This window comes from Erinaceus europaeus, chromosome 14, assembly GCF_950295315.1.
Source record: "Erinaceus europaeus chromosome 14, mEriEur2.1, whole genome shotgun sequence".
Taxonomy (NCBI): Eukaryota; Metazoa; Chordata; class Mammalia; order Eulipotyphla; family Erinaceidae; genus Erinaceus; species Erinaceus europaeus.
The window spans coordinates 31,174,023-31,189,293 of record NC_080175.1 but is presented as its reverse complement, the minus strand read 5'-3'; the positions used below and the strand labels follow the sequence as shown (position 1 = coordinate 31,189,293).

The 15,271-nt window shown below is 38.8% G+C and overlaps 1 protein-coding gene across 2 annotated transcripts in view; it reads right to left on the bottom strand.

Annotated features, from left to right (window-relative positions):
* HPSE2 (heparanase 2 (inactive)) overlaps positions 1 to 15,271 on the bottom strand; it is a 707,067-nt gene that overhangs the window by 145,270 nt on the left and 546,526 nt on the right. The gene's annotated exons all lie outside the window — the stretch shown is intronic.

Genomic DNA, 15,271 nt, shown 5'->3' with positions numbered 1-15,271 from the left:
TATGTAAATCTCTGTGGGCTTCCAATTCTAGTGTAAAGGAAAGTAGTATGATAACGAGCTTTCAGTATATGCTATCGCAGAAGATAAAAATGGTAACAAGGTATATAACCAGGACTTGTATAATAATTCAGTACTCACACTACTGGGTCTTTGAATCTTTTGTATAGTTTATTCACATGTCTTTACATGTTTGTTCACTATAAACATAGTTATTGGCTCATTTTAAAGGCAACCAATCAGTACAGAGATCTGTGGTAAAGAAGTCAATAGGAAAAGGCTATGTTCATCACACTCCAAGATCTCAAAATTTATTATAGGGCTACTGTAATCAAAACTGCTTGGTACTGGAACATAAACAGACACAATAACCAGTGGAATAGAATTGAGAGCCCAGAAGTAAGCCTCCACACACATGGACATCTAATCTTTGACAAAGGTGCCCAGACAATTAAATAGGGAAAGGAGAGAATCTTCAACAAATGGTATTGGGAAAATTGGGTTGAAAAGTGCAGAATGAAACTGAACGACTATATTTCATCAACCACAAAAGTAAATTTCAAATGGAAATTAGATGTTAGACCAGAAACTATCAAATACATAGAGGAAAATATTGGCTGAACTCTTTTCCATTTAAATTTTAAAGATATCTTCAATGATTCAAATATAATTACAAAGTAGACTAATACAAAAATAAACCAATGGAACTACATCAAACTAAAAATCTTCTGCACAGAAAAAGAAACCACCGGGGGTTCCTGGAAGATGGCGGACTGAGAAGCTGCTAGTGGCTTGAGCTTTGATCACATCTTCTGGAAACGGTAGGATTTTCTGCCTTTAGTAGGCCAGTCAATAAGGGGTCCTAGCGGTAACACCAAGGAGGTGACTATAACTTAATTTGGGTTAAGAATTAGAGTAGAAAAAAGGGAACAAAATTTTTTTTTCCTTTTAATTATTAAGCACACCGCTTCCCCCCCCCCCCACCCCAACCAGTCCCTGGGGACCAGCTCCTAGCAGAATCCCCTGCTGAGCTTCTATCTTTACCAAATTCCTGTCCCACCAGAGAGTATCATTCATTCTAAGTCTATACCCTTCTGAAACCTCTGGCCTTTTTTCTTTCTAAGTAGCCAACCCCCCCACCTCACCCCACATTGCTAATTAAATAATTAAAAATAAATGAATAAATTAAAAAAACTCTTTCCTTTCACCGCTCTTTTATGACTGTTCTTTTTCTTATCTTTTTCTTTTTTCTCTCTCTCTTTCTTTTTTTATTCTTTTTCTCATTCTTGTCGTCCTTTCTTCCTTAATCCTACAGCTCCCAAAGCCACAGGCCCCAGCCCCCACACCACTAAACAGTGTGCTTTTTTGAATTCACTGATACACATTTGGGAAATATTTTGGGGAAGAATTCTGACGCAGAGTGGACTCTCTATGTGTGTATATCTGCTCTAGTTCCCTTTACCCTCTTGTTACCCCTACAATATACAGTGGATAATAGACTTTCATAACTGTCTATTCTTGCTATCCCTTCTTCTTTTTTTTTTTTTTCTTTTTTCTCTTTCTTCTTCACTGGGATTTGGTTACTATTCTTTCACGGACTGGAGAAATTGTTTGGCTAACTGGTAGTGATTAAACAGCTTCAATACTTGCTTGAGTTGCTACTGTAATTCCTGAGGTTGGTGAGTGTAATTGTCATAAAGGTATTTAGTACAGTGTTACTTATACTCAAGACACAACAACTGAGGAACAGAGCATAAAAAAAAAGAAACATAAATAAAAAATGGGTAGATCAAAAACAAATAAAACTGCTACTCCAATGAATGAAGACAAGAGCCCAGAAGAAACTACAAATCAGCCAGAAGTAACCATAGATAAGAAAAGTATGCAAGCAACAATAAACTTATTAATCACAGAAATGAAAACAACATCGGAGGAAAGGAATGGCAGTATTAGGGAAACAACAGTTGAGACCCCCAAGGAAAATACTGATTATCTTGAGACAATTAGAGAACTGAAAGCTGAAATAGCTGTAATGAAGAAAGAAGCTGAGGCAAGGGAAAGCAGACTAACAGAAGCAGAAAACAGAAGTAGTCAGACAGTGGATGAGTTAGAGAAAACTAAGAAAGAGGTGAAAGAGCTTAAAAAGAGATTGAGAGACACTGAAAACAACAACAGAGACATATGGGATGATCTCAAAAGAAGTAACATTCGCATAATTGGCCTGCCAGAAAAGAAAGAGAGGAAGGGGAAGCAAACATTCTAGAGGAAATAATAGAAGAAAACTTCCAAGACCTGAATAACAGAAAGGACATCAAGATTCAAGAGGCCCAGAGAGTACCAAACAGAATCAACCCAGACCTGAAGACACAAGACACATCATAGTCACAATGAGAAGAAGTAAGGATAAAGAAAGGATCCTAATGGCTGCAAGAGAGAAACATAAAGTCACATACAAGGGAAAACCCATAAGATTATCTGCAGACTTCTCCACTCAAACTCTAAAAGTCAGAAGAGAATGGCAAGATATCTATCGAGCCCTGAATGAAAAAGGGTTTCAACCAAGGATAATATATCCTGCTAGACTTTCATTCAAACTAGATGGAGGGATCAAAACCTTCTTAGACAAACAACAGTTAAAGGAGGCAACCATCACCAACCGGCCCTGAAAGAGGTTCTAAAAGACCTCTTATAAACAAGAACATCACTATAATACTTGCAATATATCAGAGCAAACACATTTTTTTAAACAATGGCACTACAATACATTAAATCCATAATATCAATAAATATCTTATAAATGAGAACATCACTACAATACTGGCAATATAACAGAGCAAATAAAAAAATATTTTTTTTGAACAATAGCACTACAATACATTAAATCCATAATATCAATAAATGTCAATGGCTTAAACTCACCCATCAAAAGGCACAGAGTTGGGGGATGGATCAGAAAACATAATCCAACCATATGCTGCTTGCAAGAATCCCCTCTGTCACAACAAGATAAACACAGACTTAAAGTGAAAGGATGGAAAACAATCATACAGGCTAATGGACCACAAAAAAGAGCAGGAACAGCCATTCTCATCTCAGACATGATAGATTTTAAATTAAATAAAGTAATAAAAGATAAGCAAGGACATTATATAATGATTAGAGGATCATAAGCCAAGAATACTTAACAATCATTAACATCTATGCACCCATTGAGGGAACATCTAAATACATCAAGCACTTACTGAAAGAATTTCAAAAATACATCAATAGTAATACAATAATAGTGGGAGACTTCAATACACCACTCTCACACTTAGACAGATCAACAAAGCAGAGAACCAACAAAGATACAAGAGAATTGAATGAAGAGATTGACAGACTAGACCTCTTGGACATTTTCAGAGTCCTTCACCCCAAAAAACTGGAATACACCTTCTTCTCAAATCCACATAACACATACTCAAGGATAGACCACATGTTAGGCCACAAAGACAGCATCAATAAATTCAAGAGCATTGAAATCATCCCTAGTATCTTCTCAGACCACAGTGCAGTAAAACTAACATTTAACAACAGACAATTATTAAAAGTCACAGAATTTGGAAACCAAACAACATACTCCTTAAGAACCACGGGGTCAGAGATTCACTCAAGCAGGAAATTCAAATGTTCCTGGAAACAAATGAAAATGAAGACACAACCTATCAAAATATTTGGGACACAGCTAAAGCAGTACTGAGAGGGAAACCTATAGCCATACAATCACATATTAAACACCAAGAAGAAGCTCAAATGAACGACCTTACTGCACACCTCAAGGACTTAGAGGAAGAGGAACAAAGGAACCCTAAAGCAACCAGAAGGACAGAAATCACTAAAGTTAGAGCAGAAATAAACAACATCGAAAATAAAAGAACCATACAAAAGATCAATGAAGCCAAATGTTGGTTCTTTGAAAGATTAAACAAAATTGACAAACCCTAGCCAGACTCACCAAACAAAAAAGGGAGAAGACTCAAATTAGTAGAATTGTAAACGATGGAGGAAATATCACGACTGACACCACAGAAATCCAGAGAATCCTGCAAAACTTCTATAAAGAACTGTACACCACCAAGCTGGAAGAAATATAACAATTCCTAGAAGCATATGACCTTCCAAAACTGAACCAAGAAGAACTACAAAATCTAAATGCACCAATCACAGACAAAGAAATTGAAACCATTATTAAGAACCTCCCCAACAACAAAAGCCCTGGACCAGATGGCCTCACAAATGAATTCTACAAAACTTTCAGGAAACAGTTAGTACCCATACTTCTTAAGCTTTTCCATAAGATTGAAGAAACAGGAATACTCCCTTCCACCTTCTATGAAGCCAACATAACCCTGATACCAAAAGCTGATAGGGACAGAACAAAAAAGGAAAACTACAGACCAATATCTCTGATGAACACAGATGCCAAAATATTAAACAAGATCTTGGCCAACCGGATACAGCAGCACATCAAAAAGATTGTTCATCACGACCAAGTGGGATTCATCCCAGGAATGCAAGGCTGGTTCAATATCCATAAGTCAATCAATGTCATTCACCACATCAATAAAAGCAAAGCCAAAAACTACATGATTATATCAATAGATGCAGAGAAAGCCTTTGACAAAATCCAACAGCCATTCATGCTCAAAACTCTACAAAAAATGGGAATAGATGGGAAATTCCTCAAGATAGTGGAGTCTATATATAGCAAACCTACAGCCAACATCATACTCAATGGACAGAAGCTGAAAGCATTCCCCCTCAGATCGGGGACTAGACAGGGCTATCCACTGTCACCATTACTCTTCAACATAGTATTGGAAGTTCTTGCCATAACTATCAGGCAAGAGAAAGAAATCAAAGGAATACAGATTGGAAGGGAAGAAGTCAAGCTCTCACTATTTGCAGATGATATGATAGTATACATAGAAAAACCTAAAGAATCCAGCAGAAAACTACTGGAAGTTATTAGGCAATATAGCAAGGTATCAGGGTACAAAATCAATGTACAAAAATCAGTGGCATTTCTTTATGCAAACACTAAATCTGAAGAAGAAGACATCCAGAAATCACTCCCATTTATAGTTTCAGCAAAGTCAATAAGATACCTAGGAATAAAGTTGACCAAAGAAGTGAAAGACTTATATACTGAAAACTATGAGTCGCTACTCAAGGAAATAGAAACTGATATCAAGAAATGGAAAGATATCCCATGCTCATGGATTGGAAGAATAAATATCATCAAAATGAATATTCTCCCCAGAGCCATATACAAATTTAATGCAATACCCATCAAAGTTCCACCAAGCTTCTTTAAGAGAATAGAACAAATACTACAGTCATTTATCTGGAACATAAAAACACCTAGAATTGCCAAAATCATCTTAAGGAAAAGAAACAGAAATGGAGGCATCACACTCCCAGACCTTAAACTATATTATAAAGCCATCATCATCAAGACAGCATGGTACTGGAAAAAAAATAGGCACACAGACCAGTGGAATAGAATTAAAAGCCCAGAAATAAATCCCCACAGCTACGGACATCTAATCTTTGATAAGGGGGCCCAAAGGATTAAATGGAAGAAGGAGGCTCTCTTCAATAAATGGTGCTGGGAAAACTGGGTTGAAACATGCAGAAGAATGAAATTGAACCACTTTATCTCACCAGAAACAAAAATCAACTCCAATTGGATCAAAGACCTAGATGTCAGACCAGAAACAATCAAATACTTAGAGGAAAACATTGGTAAAACACTTTCCCACCTACACCTCAAGGACATCTTTGATGAATCAAACCTAATTGCAAGGAAGACTAAAGCAGAAACAAACCAATGGGACTACATCAAATTGAAAAGCTTCTGCACAGCCAAAGAAACTATCACACAAACAAAGAGACCCCTGAGAGAATGAGAGAAGATCTTCACATGCCATACATCAGACAAGAAACTAGTCACCAAAATATATAAAAACCTCAGCAAACTTAGCACCAAAAAAGCAAATGACCCCATCCAAAAATGGGCAGAGGATATGAACAAAACATTCACCTCAGAGGAGATCCAAAAGGCTAACAAACATATGAAAAACTGCTCTAGGTCACTGATTGTCAGAGAAATGCAAATTAAGACAACACTCAGATACGACCTCACTCCTGTAAGAATGGCATACATCAAAATGGACAGTAGCCACAAATGCTGGAGAGGTTGTGGGGACAGAGGAACCCTTTTACATTGATGGTGGGAATGTAAATTGGTACAGACTCTGTGGAGAGCAGTCTGGAAAATTCTCAGAAGGCTAGACATGGACCTCCCATATGATCCAGTAATTCCTCTCCTGGGGTTATACCCCAAGGACTCCATAACACCCAACCAAAAAGAGGTGTGTACTCCTATGTTCATAGCAGCACAATTCATAATAGCTAAAACCTGGAAGCAACCCAGGTGCCCAACAACAGATGAGTGGCTGAGAAAGCTGTGGTATATATACACAATGGAATACTATGCAGCTATCAAGAACAATGAACCCACCTTCTCTGGCCCATCTTGGACGGAGCTAGAAGGTATTATGTTAAGTGAGCTAAGTCAGAAAGATAAAGATGAGTATGGGATGATCCCACTCATCAACAGAAGTTGAAGAAGAAGATCTGAAAGGGAAACTAAAAGCAGGACCTGACCAAATTGTAAGTAGGGCACCGAAGTAAAAACCTTGTGGTGAGGGGTAGACATGCAGCTTCCTGGGACAGTTGGGGGTGGTAGTGGGTGGGAGGGATGCGTTACAGTCTTTTGGTGGTGGGAATGGTGTTTTGTACACTCCTAGTAAAATGTAGTTATATAAATCACTAGTTAATTAATATGAGAGGGGGAAAATCAATTGTATGTCTCAAAGTTTTTCAAAACACAAACTGAATCTTTTTAATATATAGGCTGTGTAATTGATATGCAGACTCTCTCAAAAGCCTAGACCAAGTAGATCAGAAGCAACCAATAGCACAGCTATATACAAGGTACTGGGTACTGTACAGCAAACCCTAACAAAAGGACCTTTCAAAGTTAACCCAATTACCAAATAATGTAATGATAACATTAACTATCGATTGTCTTTTGGAACCCTAAGACAGCAGGAACCTCACATCTCCACTATAGAGCCTCTACTTGCCCCAGCCCTGGAACCATTGGATAGGGCGCACTTTGCCATATGCCTCTCCCAATCCATATCAAATAATATTGCATCTGCTGATCACAACCTAACCAACACAACGATTGCCACCTCAACATGCTTCACTTCAGACTGTGTCCAGAGACTCCACGTGTGTAATGACAGTTCTTCTGCTTCATTCCTTGGGTGAGACCTTTCCTTTCATAGTATACTCTAATTCCATCTCAGGTGGTTCACTTTCTAACAAAGTCCCAAAACCTAGATATACACCAGTTTCTGTGAGAGAGATCATATGTTCACACCTATCAGTAAACTACTGTAAAATATATACCTGAAAGCAGAAGTACACTAGAGTTTGCAGTGAGTATCCCCCTAACATTTCCTCTCCACTATTCCAAGCTTTGGGTCCATGATTGCTCAACAACTTGTTTGGCTTCGTATGTTAACTCTCTTTTCAGTCACCAGGTTCCAGATGTCATTAGGATGCTGGCCAGGCTTCCCTGGACTGAAGACCCCACCAATGTGTCCTGGAGCTTCGCTTCCCCAGAGACCCACCCTAATAGGTAAAGAGAGAGGCAGACTGGGAGTATGGACCGACCAGTCAACGCCCATGTTCAGCGGGGAAGCAATTACAGAAGCCAGACCTTCTACCTTCTGCAACCCACAACGACCCTGGTTCATGCTCCCAGAGGGATAGAGAAGGGGAAAGCTATCAGGGGATGGGGTGGGATATGGAGAATGGGTGGTGGGAATTGTGTGGAATTGTACCCCTCCAACCCTATGGTTTTTTTAATTAATACTTTCTTAAATAAAAAAATTAAAAAAAAAAAAGAAACCACCACCCAAACAAAGAGGCTCCTTATAGAATGGGAGAAGATCTTTACATGTACATCAGACAAGAGGCTAAAAAAACAAAATATATAAAAAGCTTGCCAAACTCAGCAACAAGAAAAGAAACAACCCCATCCAAAAATGGGGAGAGGATATGAACAGGATATTCTTCATAGAAGAGATTCAAAAGGCCAACAAATATGAAAAAATTCTCCAAGTCATTGGTTGTCAGAGAAATTTAAATGAAGACAAGGATGATATACCACTTCACTCCTATGAGAATGTCATACATCAGAAAAGGTAGCAGCAACAAGTGCTGGAGAGGTTGTGAGGTCTAAGGAACTGTCCTGCACTGCTGGTAGGAATGTAAATTGCCCCAAGCCCTGAGGAGAGCACTCTGGTGAACTCTCACAAAGTTATAAGTGGACCTACCCTATGACCCTGCAGTTCTTTTCCTGGGGATGTATCCAAAAGAACCAAACACAACCATCCAAAAAGATTTGTTTATACCTATGTTCATAGCAGCACGATTTGTAATAGCCAAAACCTGGAAGTAACCCAAGTTTCCAACAACAACAACAACAGACGAGTGGCTGAGTAAGTTTTGGTCTATATACACAATAGAATACTACTCAACTATTTTAAATGGTGATTTCACCTTCTTCACCCAGCCAGAGCTGAGCAGTGCTCACGTCGGAGTCTCTCTCCCCCGCCCCTTGTTACCTGCCCCATATCTCTCTCATTAAATTAAAGAAAGAATGAAAATACTCCTGATATATACTTTTGTAAGAAAAATAACAATGCTAATCAAAAATAAAAACATAAATAAATCACTTGGGAACCTTTAAAAACTGTCCATACATGGACTGCCCGAAGACCAACTGAATCAGAACCATTGGAGGTGGTTTGTCAGAATCATGTAATTTATTAAAATCCTCCCCCTCTCTTAGGTGAGTACAATGTACAGCTATGCTGGAGAATCAGTATTTTAATGAAGAAATAATTGTGATGCCATGGGGAGTGAATCTGGGAATGGTTGGCAGGTCTGCTCACATAAAGTTCTGTTAGAATCAAAACTATGTGTTCTCTTGTCCTCAATGTGGAACAGCAATGGTAAGGACTGCCCCACTCTCTGAAGGAAGGCTGGGTCAACATACTCTGTCACTGGTCCTGAAATGAGTGCAGCCTAGAATGTTCCTGGCTATGAGCATGGAATGTGAGCTCAGACTTAGAGGGATGCAGAGGTTACACAGGCTCCTGTGCTGAATATGGGCTCCAGGTCAGATCGATGGAGTTTACAGTATTTATATACTTTTCCCATATTTTGGAGCTACTCTCTTCCTGATCCAGCTGTCTAGTCCCATTTCCAACTTTAAGACCATCTCCCCAGACAATAACTTGAGCCCACCTGCATACTAGCTGTTGGGCCTAGGCAAAAATTAGTGAAGTCATTGGCCCCTTGGAATATACCTAAAATAGACTTGCTAGCTTTTTCCAAAATGAAGACTCCAAATCTCATCTGCTCTATTCTTACCTTTAGGTTCCTGATGATTGAACAATTTGTTCTGCTTTATATCTTAATGCTTTTCAGCCTCCAAGTTACAGATGCCATGATGCCAACCTGACTTCACTGGGCAGATGAGACCTCACCAATGTATCCTGGAACCTCACCTCTCCAAAGCCCCACTAGGGAAAGATATAGACCCGCAGGGGGTATAGATTGACCTGTCAATGCCCATGTCCACTGGAGAAGCAATTACAGAGGCCAGACCTTCCGCCTTCTGCACCCTATAATGACCATGGGTCCATGCTCCCAGAGGGATAAAGAATAGGAAAGCTTCCAATGGAGTGGATGTGGAATTCTGGTGGTGGGAATTGTGTAGAATTGTACCACTCTTATCCTATGATCCTGTTGATCATTATTAAATCAATTTAAGACAATGTGTGACCTTGCTTATCATTTCAATACTTAGAACTGAATCATGATGAAATAAGCAGTTATAATTAAAATAGCTTCCTATTAACTACTTGTTCATTTATGTTAGAAGATGCCTTATATTTAAACAAATAATAAAAAAAATCATACAGTCACAATAAGAATGCTAAGTTAGAAAATCAGAACGTAGGGGCCAGGCAGTGGCTTACCTCGTTAATTGCAGATATTACAGTGCACAAGGATGCAGTCTCAAGCCTCTGGTTCCCAACTATAGGGATAAAAGCTTCATGAGTGATGAAGCAAGAACTGTAGGCATCTTTCTGTCTCTCTCCCTCTCTATTTCCCCCTCCCATCTCAATTTTTTCTGTGTCTTTATCCAATAATAAACAAATAAGTAAATAATAAGGCACAGATGTTACAGTGCTCAAGGACCTGGAGCAGGCCCCCCTCCCCATCTTCAGAAGAAAAGCTTTACAAGTGATGAAGCAGTGTTGTAGGTGTGTGTGTGTCTCTCTCTCCCCCTTCCTCTCAATTTCTGGCTGTCTTTATCAAAATAAAGATAATTTAATAAAAAAAATCTCTAAGAAAAATCATAATGTATTACTATTGGCTTTCATGGTCCCTTCTGTTAAAGGCATATCTGGTATAACCAAACCACCATATCCAGACATAAGTGTGCTTAGTAAACATACTACTTAAAATGAAATAATGATAAATTTGTCATATTGTGGCACTCACAAAAAACCATTCCATCCCACCAAAGAGCATTCCATTTCTTCATTTCCTTCCTCCCTTGCCTCCCTCTTTATAAGATAATTTTAGATAATTTTCTAGTGTGAAACTCATGAGGTTAGATGAAATTCAGCTAATCTCACTTTTGGGTTGTCCTTGTCCTTCCATCATCTGAAGTTGCTCTGAGGCTGGCATGCATACTCTGCTCCTAGGCTCAAATGCAATGAGGCTATAACTACTTCTTCTTCCTAGTTTATTTAGGTTGCCACACAATTTTCTGTAGTTGTATTCCCTCTGTATCGCAATCTGGGAACAATATAAATGTTGATGGCAGAGTGAAATTTTCAATTGTTGCTTCTCAATGATTCACATAATGTGCTGTCATTAGCACTTTGATGTGACATATCATGGTTTCCAGGGCTTATTGAGTCATTTATAAATACCAAATGAAGGTGTTAGAGCTGGTATTGCAGTGTGGTTATTGCCCTAATTGCCCACACTGGGAACGGCTGTCAACAATTTCTCTAGAGGAAAATAAAATGTGATTTTTAGTTTGCCTTTAACAATTTGTAGTCAATTCCTCTCAAATGCAGGATTCACAGATCCCTCCTCCTCCTCCTCCTCCTTCTCCTGTTTCTAGTGTTTCAGAATTTTTTTTTTTATTAAAAATCTACTTTCCTGGACCTACTAGCCTTTTCCAAAATGAAGACCTTGAATTTCATCTGCTATATTTTTTCCTTTAGGTTCCTGATTATTAAACAATTTGATCTGCTTTATATCTTAATGCTTTTAAGCCACCGAGTTGCAGATGCCAACCATGATGCCAACCTGACTTCTTTGGGCAGACAACCTCACCAATGTGTCCTGGAAGCCCACTTCTCTAGAGCCTTACCCCACTAGGGAAGATAGAGACTGCCAATGATCATGTTCAGCTAAGAAGCAATTACAGAAGCTAGACCTTCCACCTTCTGTACCCCATAATGATCCTGGGTGCATGCTCCCAGAGGGATAAATAATAGAAAAGCTTCCAATGGAGGGTATGGGATATGGAACTCTGGTGATGGGAATTGTGTAGAATTGTATCCCTCTTATCCTATGGACTTGTCGATCATTATTATACTAATAATAAATAAATAAAGTAATAAAATATATTTTTAGATTTTTAGGCTGGGTTGTAGCACACATGTTACAATGCATACGAGCCTGGGTTCGAGCCTCCAGTCCCCATCTATAGGGGGAAAGCTTTGCAAGTGGTGAATCAGTGTTGTCTTTCTCCCTTTCTATCACACCCTTCCTTCTCCATTTCTGGCTGTTTCTCTCCTATAAATAAAGATAATAAAAATTTAAAATTTAAAAAATCTACTTTCATATTTTATTTAAAATTACTTGAATTGATTTCTGGATAGCTGTTACAAATGCATATCATCTCACCACAGTTATCAGTAGTAATTATAATGGTGACTTATAGAATTTCACATTAAAAAGTGGCTTGACAAATCATAATAGCAGTTAACACTGAATATTTACTACGTAATATAAACTACATATGCAATGGCCCATTCAATTTGTTCTAACAACCCTGTGCAATTGGCTATTATTGTCTCCAATTCACAAGGCAAATTTGATGCATATCGAAGCTTAGTTGTCTGTTTGGGGACACAAAGCTAGTAAATGGTTGAGATGGGTTTGAAACTCTGATCAGCTAATTCCAAAATCAATACTTCTACTATTACAGTCAGATAGCTCCCACTCTCTCAAATAAAGCAGTTAGCTCCATTGTGCAGAGCAGGAAACAAAGACTTAGTCACTTGGAAATGGTGATACAGCACTTGAACCTGCATCTCTTGATGTCATGTACAGTGTCCTGAATCAGCTTCTCCACAACAAGCTACTGCAGTTCCTAATATGCATTGTTGACAAACCAATGTCCAACATTCAGAATGGTAAATAGCAACAAATGAGGGTTAGTTATAAATATATATATATATATCAGAGGAGCTTCTATATGAAAAATGTTAGGTGCATGCTTGATCAAATGCAACAGACACAGGCTCTGATCCGAGTAGTCCCAGTGTAGAGGTGCAGAGGGGGAAAGAAGCAAGTCATCCCTGGTGGGCACACATCCCAGGCTAAGGGCACTGACATGAGGCCGGCCTGAGTCCCACTGATTGATCCTGCAGCTGAGGGTGCCCTTCTCTCAGCAGCTGCAGCTTCCCACAAAGGAAGGCTGCACACGGAGAAGTCTTTGTCAAGGCCTCTAATGACATGATTAGGTTTCACATCACAGCTAAACTTAAACAGGTCCACTCTGCTTCTTTCATCTTCCTGATGGCTCCCACGGGAAAGAAAAGAAAGAGAAGGGAAGCTACACCAAGAAACAGGCCACAGGTTGATTTGGCTAGGTTTTGTGCCTCCTCTGCCTCGCCACCCCCAGATCTGCAGCTTTGAAATTCTTTAGTTTTCATACACCCTGTGTGGCCAATGAACAGCAGTAGGAAAAGATTCCCTAAAGTAATTTTTGCACAATCCATCCACCATGACTCTGAAAAAATAATAATAGTACCTTTATCTTTTTGCACACAACTCTAAGTTCTATAAGGCATTGTTTCTTCCATCCTGGAGATCCCATGTCCTCCCTGCCCAGACTGGCTTCTATTTCGCTTCTGTCCAGCTGTAATGCTTCTGCCACAGTTCCAGCTGTTTTAACTATCTCCCAGCCACACTGAGTGTAATCAGTGTATAGGAAAGAACTATGATACATGAGTTACAGTATAATAGGATATTTTTTTAAAAATATCTTATTTATGTGCATTATATAGAGACAGAGAGAAATTGAGAGGGATGGCAAAGATAGGGACAGAGAGAGAGCCACGGTACTGTTTCACTGCTTGTGAAGCTTCTCTCCTTCAGGTGGGGACTGGGGACTTGAATCCAGGTCCTTAAATATTGTAGCATGTGCACTTAGCCACAGCCTGGCCCCTTAGAAATATTTTCTTGAGGGTTGGGCAGTAGCATAAGCAGGTTAAGTGCACATGGCGCAAAACACAAAGAATGGCATAAGAATCCTGGTTCGAGCCCCTGGCTCCCCACCTGCAGGGGAGTTGCTTCACAGGCAGGTCTGCAGATGTCTTTCTCTCCCCATCTCTGTCTTCCCCTCCTCTCTCCATTTCTCTCTTTCCTATCCAACAACAATGACATCAATAATAACAATAACTACAACAACAATAAAAACAACAAGGGTAACAAAAGGGAAATAAATAAATATGAAAAGAAAAGAAAAATATTTTCTTAACTTGTCAAGTCACTTAATTTTTCTAAATATATTTTCTTTGAAAATGATCACAAAAATAAATAATTCTGATGTATGCATACAAAAATCCACAAAAAAATAAAGAAACATATAACTTCACTATCCACACAATGTAAACCAATTTTTAACTTTTCCATGTAATTCTTTCCAGTACTTTTCTGAGTTCACGTGTATATATAAAATTGGGATCCTACTATCACACTTAATTTTCTCAAAGTTCTAACTGTAAGTTTTGGAGGTATACACAGAAGACATTTTTACTGCAATTTAAATAATGAGAAAGCTGGAACCCAAAGATACACATCTAAGTAATGGCAGAGCTAAGACCATAACTAACAAATCTGTCACAGTCTCAGGTCCCTGCTGCTCCCTCTAAGGCTTTCTGATTAGGTGTTCTTGCAAGGAGACACTGTGCATCAATGCAGCACCTATGAGGCATGGCCCATGATTAGATACTCTTCCTCAGGACAGGCTTAAGCTGATCTTGTATTCACAGCACAGTTGTTCAGTGCATAAGAGATAGTAACATTTCAAAGGGAAACAATAATGGGGCATTTAGAGTCTCATGAATATGATGGGCTAACCAACAGTGCCATTAGAACTCATAAGAACTGTGGTAGCCTGACTTTGAGCAAGTTATTATGGAAAACATAGCCATAGATAGGTTCAGCCCCACCAAAGACTAGTGAGTTGTAATCTAGCTCATGACAAGTGACTATATTCCAGAATAAAGTACACAGCAAGACTGAGACTGTGTTGAGTGTCTCTTCTTATTCTTCAGGGACAGTTGGTGAAAAATAATGCTGAAATTTTTCAATATGCTGAAATATAAATATCTTTACTATACATGAAGCATATAAAAGGTAGTCTAGGGGTGGGATGGAAGCTGTGGTGAACATGGAGGAATGCATATATTGGCATGCATAAGGATCCGGGTTCAAGCCCCTGGTCCCGATATGCAGAGGGAAAGCTTCAAAGTGGTGAAGTAGTGCTGCAGGTGTCTCTCTACTCTCTAACTCTCCTTTCTCAATTTTCATCTCTATATAATAAATAAATAAAATATTAAAAATGAAAGGATAATGTTATATGAACTAGATTATTTTTTAATGTAAATAAAAGATTAAACTATAGTCCCCCAGCACAAGCACTTACTAGGGAACCACATCTTATTTGTCTGTATGTCCTCAGAATACCTAGTCCAGAGCAGCACACATGTGATGTGTCACTGCTTTTTTAACTGAATTATTTACTAGGCTGGCGTGGGAGTTAAGA